The sequence below is a fragment of the Oncorhynchus tshawytscha genome, linkage group LG10 (genome assembly GCF_018296145.1).
Source record: "Oncorhynchus tshawytscha isolate Ot180627B linkage group LG10, Otsh_v2.0, whole genome shotgun sequence".
Taxonomy (NCBI): domain Eukaryota; kingdom Metazoa; phylum Chordata; class Actinopteri; order Salmoniformes; family Salmonidae; genus Oncorhynchus; species Oncorhynchus tshawytscha.
Window position 1 is genome coordinate 58,213,221 of NC_056438.1, and position 15,159 is coordinate 58,228,379.

The 15,159-nt window shown below is 41.1% G+C and overlaps 1 protein-coding gene across 6 annotated transcripts in view; it reads right to left on the minus strand.

The window, feature by feature from the left end:
- LOC112260513 (catenin delta-2) overlaps nt 1-13,287 on the minus strand; it is a 138,477-nt gene extending 125,190 nt beyond the window's left edge. For all 6 annotated transcript variants that reach the window (XM_024435681.2, XM_024435684.2, XM_024435685.2 and 3 more), the window contains exon 1: nt 13,038-13,287. The gene's annotated coding sequence lies outside the window, so the exon portion shown is untranslated. The remainder of the gene's footprint in view (nt 1-13,037) is intronic.
- Nucleotides 13,288-15,159: the final 1,872 nt, after the last annotated feature.

Sequence of the window (15,159 nt, forward strand, 5' to 3'; positions counted from 1 at the left end):
TTGATAGGTTAGGTTTGATGGACTACACACCATAGACCTCAACAGCCCAAATGTAAACGGACCAGAGAAGACATCAGCACAAGCTGAAGCAATTAAAAATCTCCCGGAATAATGTTCTCACCAATGAAAAAGTGTAATTATGTGGGACTTGCTGTGATAAAGCAAGCCCCGGTGATTATTAACATGTTCTCTTACAAACTCTGTGCTGATTAGGTTGGAGTGCATTTTTCCCCCTAAATAGAATGCCAGTGTCTGCTTCAATTAATTGACTGGCTAATTTCATTAAACAAACAGATTTTTAAATGGAACAACACATACATAATAGAAAAGCTACCTGGCATTGCCAAACAATTCAATCAATCTCTTCATACATTAATTAAAACACCTGTTTCTTCAATTTACTACCTTAATCATTATTTAATCTTGATTTCGGCAGGGAGACAAACCATCAAACAGGCAAAGCATCAATACAGGACTAAGATCGAATTGTACCACATCGGCTCCGACGCTCGTCGGATGTGGCAGGGCTTGCAAACTATTACAGACTACAAAGGGAAGCACAGTCAAGAGCTGCCCAGTAACACAAGCCTACCAGAAGAGATAAATAACTTCATGCTCGCTTCGAGGCAAGTAACACTGAAACATGCATGAGACATCAGCTGTTCCGGACGACTGTTGATCACGCTCGCCGCAGCCGTTGTGAGTAAGACCTTCAAACAGGTCAACATTCACAAGGCCGCTGGGCCAGATGGATTACCAGGACGTGTACTCCGTGCATGTGCTGACCAACTGGCAAGGGTCTTCACTGACATTTTCAACCTCTCCCTGTCTGAGTCTGTAATACGAACATGTTTCAAGCAGAACACCATAGTCCCTGTGCCCAAGAACACTAAGGTAACCTGCCTAAATGACTACAGACCCGTAGCAATGAAATGCTTTGAAAGGCTAGTCATGGCTCACATCAGCACAATTAACCCAGAAACCCACTCCAATTTGCATACCGCACCATCAGATCCTCAGATGATGCAATCTCTATTGCACTCCACACTGCTCTTTTCCACCTGGACAAAAGGAACACCTATGTGAGAATGCTATTCATTGACTACAGCTCAGCGTTCAACACCATAGTGCCCTCAAAAGTCATCACTAAGCTAATGACCCTGGGACTGAACACCTCCCTCTGCAACTGGATCCTGGACTTCCTAACGGGCCGCCCCCAGGTGGTAAGGGTAGGTAACAACACATCTGCCATGCTGATCCTCAAAACGGGGGCCCCTCAGGGGTGCGTGCTCAGTCCCATCCTGTACTCCCTGTTCACTCATAACTGCACTGCCAGGCACGACTCCAACACCATCATTCATTTAGCTGATGACACAACAGTGGTAGGCCTGATCACCGACACAGATGAGACAGCCTATATGGAGGAGGTCAGAGCGTGACCGTGTGGTGCAAGGACAACAACCTCTCCCTCAACGTGATCAAGACAAAGGAGATGATTGTGGACTGCAGGAAAAGAAGGACCGAGCACATGCCCATTCTCATCGACAAACTTCAAGCATTGATAATGCAAGAATGGGCTGCCATCAGTCAGGATGTGGCCCAGAAGTTAATTGACAGCATGCCAGGGCAGATTGCAGAGGTCTTGAAAAAGAAGGGTCAACATTGCAAATTTTGACTCTTTGCATCAACTTCATGTAATTGTCAATAAAAGCCTTTGACACGTATGAAATGCTTGTAATTATACTTCAGTATTCCATAGTAACATCTGACAAAAATGGCAGCAGACTTTGTGACAATTAATATTTGTGTAATTCTCAAACTTTTGGCCACGACTGTACATGTACATAATTACTTCAATTACCCCCCGCACATTGACTCTGTACCGGTACCCTCTGTATATAGCCCCGCTGTTGTTATTTACTGCTGCTCTTTAATTATTTGTTATTCTTATTTCATACTTTTTTAGGGATTTTCTTAAAACTGCATTTTTGGTCAAGGACTTGTAAGTAAGCATTTGACTGTTTCAAGAGAGCGCTGCATGACAAGACCAGCAGCAATTACAAAATAAAAGTTAAGAGGCATAGATATGACAATCTAATAGCAATTCGTTGTTATGGACTGTACTGTAGCATTAATATTTTTTTTATGGCTTATGTATGTCCTCAAAAATAACTTCACTCCATCTCAATCACTTAGGCATCCAAGGTGCTGTGAAAGAACCTGGGCCCCATTATGACAGAGTGTGCTAAAGTGCCTCATGGGTGGTTCATACCTAATGTCATGCATAAGCTGAGTTCCTGTAAATACTGTGTGCTCCAGTGATGATGATGCTGGAGGGTTAGCTAGTGCTCCAAGGCTTTAACTGCTTGACCAACTGTACTACTACTACTGCTGCTGCAGCTGCTGCTACTACTACTACTTCTGCTACTCTGCAACAGAGAGAGCAGGTCAAGCACGACCACTGACTGTTCATGCATTAATGAACCAAACCAACCCTTGGCTATGTTGAAATTGAAGCCGTTGAGGGCTTAATCACCCAATGTGAGGTTGGGGATGTGAAGCCAGTAGTAGCTACAATAGTTGCATGGCCTGGTTTTCTTCTAGCCCAAGGCTCAGCTTCCCTGCTGAATGTTGACTTTATATGAGACTGTGGTGTTAGCAGAGACCCTGCATATAATCACGATAACAGAAGAATACCCAATCAACATTCATTAGATTGGTTGGATGTTGGATCTCTTACTAAAAAGGATATGCATTGTAACCCATATCAACCTTCTTGCATAAACTTCTTTATTATAGGACATGACAACACCATGCCTATCTATCTGCATGTTGAGATATGGTGATCAGTGACATGGCTGTGGCTACATAAGTGGTTGGAGAGAACGTTGCCAGAGATGACCCCTGCTGGTCAGCTGATGACAGGACAGCAGGAAATAGAAGACCAGACCTCGGGGCTGAGTCAGAGTGGGTAGGAGTGAGGTAAGCACAAAGCTGCTAACCTCCCTGTTGCAGTATCCACAGCACTGCCACATCCCCACACACACTCCAGCCATGCACTGCATTGTACAGTAAATAAACTGACCTTGAAGCAGGGACACATTCAAAATCCACCCTGTTATTGATGGATATGCAGCTCTGCTCACCAAAGTCACGCTGCTCTGTGTTACTGACATGATTCCTTTGAATGTTCTTTTTCACATATGTAGCGTAAAACAGACACTTATCGCAAAGCAATACCACAACAATCTAATGTTGATGTGCTGTTGTGAGCTGGATGTCATAAACTGAAGGGATTTGTCATGGGCCCTCAGATCCTCAAGAACTTGTACAGATGCACCATCGAGAGCATCCTGACTGGTTGCATCACCGCCTGGTATGGCGACTGCACTGCCGGTGACTGCAATGCTCTACAGACGGTGGTGTGGATGGCCATCACATCACTGTGGGCGATCTCCAAGCCATTTAGGACATTCATACTAGGCAGTATCTGAGGAAAGCCTGAAATATTGCCAAAAACACCAGTCACCCTAGCCATAGACTATTCTCTCTGCTACCCTCCAGCAGGCGGTACCAGAACATCGGGTGTCGGACCAACAGGCTCAGAGACAGCTTCTTTCCCCAAGCAATAAGACTGCTAAACAGCAAATTTATAGCCGCCCACCCTCTCCCACAGACTATCTGCACGGACTCTATGCTCACTCACAGGTCTCTACCCACACACACCTATACTAACACTCTTGCACACCACGCATACACTCACACACACACACACACTCACTTACGTACTGAAGCCACACACATACACTCACACAAACACTCATCACGATGCACACACGCTGCTGCTATATTGATTATTATTACCCTGACTATTTATCCTTCTACCAGTCACTTTTTAACCCGTTTGCATGTACATACCTACCATAATAACTCCAGTACCCCCTGCACATTGCAATAATGGTTCTGACACTGACCTGTATATAGCTTGCATTCTCATGTTTTTTTCATATTTCTTGTGTGTTTTCTGACCTATAGGATTACTTTAGATGATTTCCTTTATTTTCTCTCACCTTGATACTGAATAGTGAATACCGCCTTGTTGGGAAAGAGCTTGCAAGTAAGCATTTCACTGTACTTTTTCACAAACAAAAAGGCGTAATGGACCGTACTTAAAAAGATGTTGCATAAAGCTTACTTCATTATTTTATTTTTTTCTTCACTGCATCAGGGACAGCGTACACAGATGTTTCGGCTTTACATCCTTCATTGTGTAGCTACAATTTTATTTTAATTCATAAAAGCATTTGTAGGGATCAACCGATGAGCAGCAGGTGCTTCTAATCAGGGTTGACACTCATCTGCCAATCAGGGATGTGGCTTTTCTGGTCTACCTGTGTACAAGATAGTCACAAAGAAATACAGAATTGTAGGCTATGGGAGAGGGCACGTAGGGCAATTCATGAATCAATTGGCTTTGGTGTCTGCTCATTTGGATACATTATATCAGTTCATGAGATAGCTTACCACACAGGACATCAGGCTCAGCCGTTCATAAATATATGGGGCTGACTCAAACGATATGCAAAATCTGATATGGACAGTGTTCTTGTATAACAGTCTAAATTTGGCCTACAGGAAGGAGGTGATTCTTCGTTTAATCTAATTCTTCATTTAAACCTCATGGAGATACAGAATTGAATTTATATATACACATAGCTGTATTATACTGTTTTACACCTGCTGTATCCTATGTATGTGACAAATAGACTTTAAAACTTGAATTAAATGGACATTGATCTCTGTATTTGTCGAAATTGGAGAACATCTAGATCCAAATACACCATTGCAAAAATTCCTTAAATAAAAATGAGCTGTCATTACAAGTGAGTCTTCGTTATAATAATAGGTCCAGCCTTGTTTTAGGACACTGCTGTTGCTCTAAATAAGATCTAAAAATATAATCAACATCATGAATTTCTACAGATCTACTGAGTGAGCAGGAGTGTTGCTGAGTGACTTCACCACACAAATGTTTTGAAAGGTTGTGATCACACTGTAAAGACTAAACGGGTACACTGCCTGAGTGACACCCACACCCTACCATTGATGTTACATGGCTTGGCTATTACAACTTCCAAGTGGGACTTCACACTCGAGACTCCTGCAGTTAGGCCGCTAACCTATGGCTAGATTGGTAGACATTAAGATTTCAGTCATTTCCATGTAAAAGGAGCCATGAGCACCAACATGTGAAGTTCATAGGAACGTGTGAAATTGGGTGTCAAATGAAAGCGATGAGTATAATTTTTAGAAATGAAGGAATATATACATTTTTCAACCATTTCCATCCTAAAAATGTGGAATACCCAAGCTGACACGGTGAAACATCTGCTGATGTGCCCTTGAGCAACGCACTTCTCCCTAATTTGCTCCAGGGGCACCGTACTACTATGGCTGACACTGTAAAACAACACATTTCACTGCAGCTATTTGGTGTGTAACAATTAAACCTTTTATACTGAACTATACTGTACTAAACTACACAGTTCTGTGCTCTACTCTTCTGTACTCTTCTGTACTCTACTTTACTTCTACAGTGTCAAAACATGTGAAACATAGGCGTTTATGATTGGTTCAGATTTAGTCCGGCCTGACCAACCAAATTTGGTCTTGTTTGGGGGCAGAGCTCACTAAAATAATTTCCAGTGTGTAGAATAATACCCAAATATTCAAAGGAGGATATTGCATATTTATATACACCTTTGTGTACGTATTTAGGATACATCACTATGAATTGAATGATATTCATATCCATAATTATGCATTTCTGTGTAGTACAGATCCGAAATTCTGTTACCGGGTGTAAATCCACTTCACTTACTGTAGTTTAATAACCAAAATAGATGTTTTCTAAGTTAATGTGTTATGTCATAGCTGACACCCCATTCGATCCCCATCATTGAATCTTAATTCAGAGCAGATATTCAACAGACTTTTGAAAAGTAAGACACAAAAAACTGAAGTAGATTTTACCAACATTCTCTTAATAAATCTGCAGTTCTTCCAGTAAATGTATTTTTGTAAAATGTTCAGTGTAAATTGTTAAAAGTAGTCCTTGTGCATAGAGTTGTATGGTTTGTTAAACGTTGAAATCAATGGTTTTTGTTAAGCATACATTTTAAGTGAAAAATCTGTGTCTCAGTGCAATTTCGTTACCGTGGAATTACTACAGATGTAGAATGAAATTGCAAAAAACTAGAATTTATAACCAAGCAGTGGCTACATCCATAATAAATCTGATTTACTTTGAAGGTCCCAAGCAGACATGACGTCATTAGAAAATGCTCTGTGGTAGCATCAAAGCATAAAACTACACTATGGTACTGTTCTCGCTTATACATAGGATATCATACAAGCATGATAAGAATATGTATGTTCCATATACTGGATTTTCATCATAAACAACAAAAGAAGTGTTGATGACATGAAATATTGATGGAGCTCAGTATAAAGAAAGAGAAATCACATCAGACAGATCACACATGAAAAAGTTATGCTTCCTTCCAAACAACTACAGAGGGAAAAGTAGCATACAGCTACTATGTATGCAATAACAATAGATAGTAGAGGTCGACTGATTATGATTTTTCAACGCCGATACCGATTATTGGAGGACCAAAAAAAGCTAATGCCGATTAATCGGCCAATTTTTATATATATTTGTAATAATGACAATTACAACAATACTGAATGAGCAATGCACACTAATTTTAACTTAATATAATACACTTAATGAACACTTAATATAATACATCACTAAAATCAATTAAGTGGCATGGTAGACTAGTGGTTAGAGCGTTGGACTAATTACCGAAAGGTTGCAAGTTCAAATCCCCGAGCTGACAAAGGTACAAATCTGTCATTCTGCCCCTGAACAGGCAGTTAGCCCACTGATCCTAGGCAGTCATTGAAAATAAGAATTTGTTCATAACTGACTTGCCTGGTTAAATAAAGGTTTTTTAAAAATGGTTTAAATAATGCAAAAACACAGTGTTGGAGAAGAAAGTAAAAGTGCAATATGTGCCATGTAAAAAAGCTAACGTTTAAGTTCCTTGCTCAGAACATTTGAAAGTTGGTGGTTCCTTTTAACATGAGTCTTCAAATAATCCCAATTAAGAAGATTTAGGTTGTAGTTATTATAGGACTATTTCTCTCTATACCATTTGTATTTCATATACCTTTGACTATTGGATGTTCTTATAGGCACTATAGTATTGCCAACCTAATCTCGGGAGTTGATAGGCTTGAAGTCATAAACAGCTTCAAGCATTGCTAAAAGCTGCTGGCAAATGCAGGAAAGTGCTGTTTGAATGAATGCTTACGAGCCTGCTGCTGCCTACCACCGCTCAGTGAGGTGGTGTAACTGAGGTGCAGTTAACTTCAATGAACTTATCCTGTGCAGCAGCGGTAACTCTGGGTCTTCCTTTCCTGTGGCGATCCTCATGAAAGCCAGTTTAATCATTGTGCTTGATGGTTTTTTTCGACTGCACTTGACTGACCTTCGGATTGACTGACCTTCATGTCTTAAAGTAATGATGGACTGTCATTTGTCTTTGCTTATTTGAGCCGCTCTTGCCATACAGAGGGTAATGCGTACGGCCCAGTACATCACTGGGGCCGAGCTCCCTGCCATCCTGGACCTCTATACCAGGCGGTGTCAGAGGAAGTCATAGACTGTTCTCTCTGCTACCGCACGGCAAGCGGTACCGATGCACCAAGTCTGGAACCAAAAGGACCCTGATCAGCTTCTAGCCCCAAGCCATAAGTCTGCTAAATAGTTAACCAAATAGCTACCCGGACTATCTGCATTGCTCTACTTTGCACTAACTCTTTGGACTCATCACATACGCTGCTCCTGTTGCCTATTACCTTTACCCCTACATTTGTACATGTCTACCTCAATTACCTCTGCACATCGGTACTGTGCCCCGTGTGTACTGTATAGCCAAGCTATCATTACTCATTGTGTATTTATTCCTTGTGGTTATCTTTCTATTATTTTTCTATTTTTCTCTCTGCATTTTTGGGAAGGGCCTGTAAGTAAGCATTTCACTGTTAGTCGACACCTGTTGCTTATGAAGTATGTGACAAATACATTTTTATTTGATCCTCGTGTAGAAATATGTTGTGAAAATAAAGAGGGAAGATTAGTCAGTGTCAGAGCAGCCTTTGGAGAGGGAGGCTAATGAAAAGAGAGGTTAAGTCCACACAATGGCTGAACTCATCTTTGATATCCATAGACCTGACTGCACTTCCTACTGCAGGGGTTCCCAAACTTTTTTTCGTCCATGATCCCATTTTGATATCTGAAAATGTTTGCGACCCTAACCACGTGAAAAAAAAAATATGCAATTAACAGCCAAAGTTTACTTGGTTTACTTTTTCATTTGGGACTATGGCAGTCAATTGCAAAACATTCTAACAGTATTTCTGATTGTCTTCTCAACTGTGGGGCTATGACAGTCAATTGCAAATGAATCACTGATGAGATGGGTGTGCTTGATATATGTCGCGTCCAAGCTTCTCAAAGTCAGGGTGCGTGATCAACAGTGCCTCACCTCACCTGTCACATCCAACCATAGATCGATATTTGGTTTTAATTCAGACGAGAGCACTGCTGAATCCAGCTTCACACTGATATGAGCTGGCAAAGGGTACCATGAGTTTTAATGCTCTGAGGGAGATGGCAGGGTATTCCCTTTGAGTCAGGAACCAAAACTCCTGAGTAATAAACTGTGAATGCTTTGTCTGCAGCATTCGGTCACATGACAGCTCGAAAGGCCACACTTGACTGCTGCACTTGAACCATTCCGATTCAAGCGCAACAGTGAAGTGCAGCCTTTTCCCACGATTTAAGGGCACTCTGATTTAATTTTATCTATTAGAATTCAATCATTTTCATTTCAATTTTATTTAGTTTTTGGAAATTCTTCCGCGATCCCATTTTCATATCAGGGGACCCCGCATGGGGTCACGGCCCCTAGTTTGGGAACCACTGTCCTACTGGGTGAGTGAGAGAGTGAGAGAGTGACCCAGCCCTTTCACTTCATGACACACTCTTGTTCCTCCAACAACCCAAACTGAGATATATATTTTTTTAAATGAGAGGAAACAAGACCAGGACAGAGTGAACAAACTGTCCGAAAAGGAATAGAGTGTTCTATACAGTGCAGTATAATAACTGTCTTTTTCACTCCATAATAGACAGTGCATTAGGCTAAATCTACTGCACCTGACACAAACAACCAAACGTCATCATGGCAACAACTTGGCAACCATTAAGGGGCATTGATTGATTGGGAAAGCAATACAGCATGGCTTTGAGGCATGACCTACAATATGCCCACTGGGCTTACAGACACTGGTGTAGCGCAGTTTCTCTTGACCCCCACAAAGTCAGAATTTGCCTCCCCCTCTCCGTAAAAAAAACATATATTGTTTCTATTTAGAATGCTGGCTGGCAGCAACAATGCATTTACTTGTTCAATAATTAAAGTGGGAAACATTTGCCACTGGGTCTCTGGCAGTCATCATCTTGGTTTTCTGGGAGAGAAGGAGGGCTGGCACTCTCACTAGAGGAACTGTCACTAGAAGAGAAAGAGCAAGGGCACTGTCATTACCGGGCCCAGGCAGTGAGGTCTCTGTCAGGACTGCTAGTGCTAGCTGCTGCATAAATAAGCCTACTAGCTTCCACCTGCCATAGTGTTGCGTCATTCGAAGACGAGGTGGTAGCGGATGTGGTTATCTTCTGTAATTTTGCACAAGCTTGATCAGACAAAGCTTTTATGCAGCGTTTGTGTGCACCACTTGGTCTTTCCATTTGTTTATCCATCTTGAACAACGCACTCAGTCTCCATCCGAGTCCGACCTGATGAACCTAACTTTTTTAAAACTTGATAGTTAATTAGATGAGGAGGCCAAGGGGGGCTGGCACCGACGCCGCTGAGAAATTGGCTAATTAGATACATGACAACTATATTCTATGGCTGTCTCACCTACTACCATGTAGAATGGACAACATAAACACTTCACTTGCTATATGTGAAAATTAAAAAGGAGGGTTACTGTCAAAATGATTTATAAAAAATATTATTATAATAATTAGACATAGGTGTGCGATGACGAGCTTGTGGGCCACTCCCCTCCAGGGCCGGGTTCCGCTACTCCGGTACTTACAAAAAAAGCTGTGTGTCACAATCTCTTATTAACAATCTGTGACATACATCCAAGTATGCCACTTAAACTGAGAACACTGCAGACCAAAATACTGACTTATTCGTTTGATAGACAATGTGTCACTGTCTCTCATAACGTGACAAACTGTTGTGCATGACACATGCTGATTGAGAAAACTCATCTAGTCAGTGCAAGATTTCCTTTGGAGTTTAAATTATCCTACACAGATAGACCCAACCAGCGCTACCACTAATCAGCAGTAACACAGATGATACCATGAACAACTACTGGTTACTAACTCTCTTTTTTTAAACCAATCCTAATGTGGTAGATTCCGTGCACATGCAGCACTTTAATAATTAATGATAATAACGGCACTCTGCTAGTCTGAAACGTCAGATTTTTTTTTTTTACTACTACAGCCAATCATGGGATTGATGACCTAGGCCTATGTCCATTATCTTCCATCAACACAGGGAGGGCTCTGAGGCTGGGGTTGGGGACTGGGAGTTGGGCTGGGGCTGAGACAGACCATGATATCAATCTGCCGCTTGGATGATTGGAATATAGCCACCTGCACTCAGACGACAACTAATTTAACACAATTCCCTTGATGAAAAAAAGCTTATCATACAAGCTCATCAGGTCAAACAAAGGATGATTCAAATTGATAACAAATCGGGTGACACCGCTTTAAAACCCTATCTCCCAGTCAACTATAAGTTGAATGTCTTCCTTGTATCGAGGATAGCAGAAAGATTCTGTTTGACCACCAATAAATGGGAACAAGCCCAGGAGAGAACAGAAAACTTACCATACTACCACCACAACCTAGTCTCAGGAATCCCGGACTTAGGGAACATCAGTACATTGTGGGAGGCAAACCGTCTGTCTAGAGACTAACCACAATCCCTACTCTTGTGGCTTATGTCTCTAACCACTGTCAAAAAACCCACAAAAAAACTGAATTGAATAAAACAAATAGGCTGGGAATAGTTGTGGCATTTCAGATATCTGTGAGCCAACATTTCAGATATGTGAGCCTACATTTCAGATATTTGTGAGCCAACATTTCAGATATCTGTGAGCCTACATTTCAGATATCTGTGAGCCTACATTTCAGATATCTGTGAGCCAACATTTCAGATATCTGTGAGCCTACATTTCAGATATCTGTGAGCCTACATTTCAGATATCTGTGAGCCTACATTTCAGAAGTGCAGAGGGATGTCTAGTAGGCTATGTATTAGCCTACACTATAGTGTCTCTACAGTACACCATATATAATGATACCAGAGTTATACTCATTGAGTAGCCTACAGCCAATGAATGGTCTAGCCTCTCCGCACTGACTTGCCTATCTACAGCCTCTGCGATCATTCATCTAGCCAGCCCCTCAAAATCATAAGCCAAATGAAGGCGAGGCAATTGGATGGCAGCTCTTCGGACTTTAGCCCCCATTTTTCTCAATCCCTGAACCAGTAAGATGATGTATCAAATCATCCTGTCCATAATTGAGCCATCTCTAGTAGGCCTATATAAAGAACCCATTGGTAAGTCATGGAATAGGCCAAGGTTTCTGGGATACATATACACTGTATCATTGACGTTGATGACCCAGTGAGAGCCAATAGTCCCTTTTGTTGGCCCTAGGGAAACAAGCATCATAATTGTCTGACCAGAGGATGTGTCCTATTGAAGATAAATTGTTTCTATCAGGGACTTATGATTTGAATATGATTTGTCCATAAAATATATCGCATTTTGACTGAGTTTTTTCTCCATTTACACACAAACAAGTCTGCAGAATCTTGAATTATATAAATGTCTAGCCTTACCTATAGGCCTGGACTACCATTTATCAATAAATTCATGCATTCAATGATGTGTAATGGTTTCAACATGGCTTATACCTTCAACTTAAAATCACCAGTGTTATTATTCTTGATGGAGCAAAACAAGTGTTTGACAGCTTTTTATTAAGTAGCTACAAACCATGGGCTCAATTTTGGCCCCAAATAAATGGAAACAATTATATATATGTAGCCTACTTTTTACAGAAAGCAACCCAAACGATGAACATGCATAGGAAAAACATGACTGTTCTTGCAACATGCATGCCAGGCATTGCAGTCCATACACGATCAAACGCCGAGCATCACAAGCATCACATGCAAATAAAAATGAGGGCATTTTTATATGGAGTTGATCTAACTGAGGTAATGCATCCTATTTAGATAAATAAAAATGATGAAGATAGGCTACCTTTGGTGATGAAAGACCTGTTAGTCATACAAGACATAACCATGCATAGTCATGGAAACCTAGAATAAGATGCTTATTCATAGGGGGTCATCATCAGCTATGAAAACGAGACATTAATCTCACCATTGCACCTTTTTTTTTTTTTTTACAGCATTGCATTACAAACAAAAGAATGACGGTCATCTGCGATCTGCTGTCGACCAGTATATTCTTATAAATATATCGTTGAAATGTAGGTCAACCATAAAGTAATAGTTTCTTCTTGTTTTGCATCCACGCCATTTTCAGTCTATAATCAATGCAACACCCTACATATAACCCACAATAAAACAAAAAATATGACACTTTCGTGTGCTGGAAAAAACATCTGTCTGAATAACAAAAGGCAAAAAAAAAAATGAATACAAAGGCAAGCCAGAACTAGCGATTTTTCCTCCCTTCCGAGACGAGTGTCAAATGCATGCTGTTTTGTAATTGTGCGGTGTGCATGGAGTGTATGACAGCTGGAAAAGCAACTGGAATGACATTGCGCTTACTGTAAAATATGCCGGAGAACCGCGTTCTTCTCGACTCCCCTCGATTGGTACCCAAAATTCAAACCATGTAAAACATTCCTAACGAAGGGTCCGAAAACATTACGCTCGACGATGGTGTTTGCCGAAAAGACAGCATCCACTGAATGGTCAAGAGAGACCTCTGTAAGTGCGGGCAGGGTAGGGAGACCAATTCGCTGCGGTGTGCAGCAAAGAAGGCAGCGGCGCTTGCTCTCTACCATCCTCCCCCGTCTGTAACATCCCCCTTGCTGTCAAACAACATCGTGCAGCTCAGGTACGAGTATAGGCAGCGACACCTGCTGGTGATGCACGGATGAGCATCTCTTTCTCTCCCACATTTCACGGCATCTGTAGACTAGTCTAGGCTACACAGCCATACAGTTAATAGGTATAATCTGATCTAACATGGTCTACTCTTCTCTTCTTACTAGTTCTTACTTTGAGCTGAATTTACTAAACTCAAGATGTCCGTAAGCTATATCATAGTTATATAGGCTACTTACTGCTTCAATGGAAATTTAAATGAGGTGTCCATCCATTTAGTCCATAGGACCTATTGATCTTTAGGTATCCACTGTGCATATGATGTGATCGACAAAGATTACACTTTAAAAAAAAAGAGTCTAACAAGGGTCTATTTCCCTCTCCACTCTCCTAGGCATCCCTCTATTGTCTCGCTCAACCTAGTTTAGATGACATCATCTGTCCCCCAGGCATAGAGCACCAATATGACTACTGTACAGATGTGGGCCAGTCGCCACCACTTCCTCTTTGTCAAATGGGCACACCACTGAGTCAGACAGCTACATAAGTAGGCCTAATGTTAAAAATATTTGTATTTGGGTTGGGGTGAGTGGATAGAGGTTTTGAAAGTTGATAAAAATTCCTACCACCCACTCATAATTTAACCCCTGTTGAAAGAAAGAAATGCATAAATATGCATTACGTGGAGGTTTGCTATTCCTTCTGCACACACTTCCAAGGTGAATGGCCCTGAGGGAGCCTGTTTATAACACAATTCACATAAAGTAGCCAGGAGCACATATTTTGCACCTGTTTTTCTAACAAAAATAAATACTAAAAGGTCATATAGAAAGGAAATTCAAGTTCAAACAATGGTATACACAGGATGCAGGGAAAGCTTTGTGAAACACAAAATCATGTTTTAGTATTTTGTGTACACCCCTAAACAGGTGCACATAAATACTAAAGTACATTTTACAGTAAACGATGTTCATCAGTATTGTTGAAGGTACCTATTTTAAGATATAGCGTTGCATAATAATTCAACATGGTGGTAGAAGGCACAGGTTCCCTGGCTGCTGCTCATTGTTTTTATCAGTCGTGTGTCATCCTGTCCCCAGGGACAATAAGAGCATAGCACACCTGATCTCACTCTCTTCTCTCTGGTATCACACACAATGTACCGCTCTTATAGCCCAAGAAATACCTGAATACCTTTGCACTGTGTTTTGTTATGGTGTGGAAAAATCCATACTCTGTAGCCACTGCTGCTGAGTTGAAAGGAGATTTGCCAGCAAAGGTATGCTCTACCTTTGATTTGTATCTCACTTGAGGTTGCAGTATGTTTATTTTATTTACCTAGGCAAGTCAGTTAAGAACAAATTCTTATTTTCAATGACAGCCTAGAAACAGTGGGTTAACTGCCTGTTCAGGGGCAGAACGACAGATTTGTACCTTGTCAGCTCGGGATTTGAACTTGCAACCTTCCGTTTACTAGTCCAACACTCTAACCACCATGTGATGTGATGGAGTGTCTCCTTCACTAGACATTGGACTCGTAAATGTGTATGCAAGTATTTATTCAAGAGCAAGATGTTTAAAAAAAATAAAAATAATAATTCACCAGTCAAATCCCTCCATTTTCATCATCAGCACTTGGGATGCATGGGGAATGTTCAGCCAGTGTCAGAGGAGTAGTTGCATAGTCTCTGGTAAACCTTGAATGAGAAACAACACAGTGAGTGGACTAATTTGAACAATACAGAGTATGTTCCACAATTCATATCCCATAACACAAGTCAAACAATTCAATTGCTCACAAAATAGCATTGTGCCATAATTGCTTTCCTTGGTGAACCTT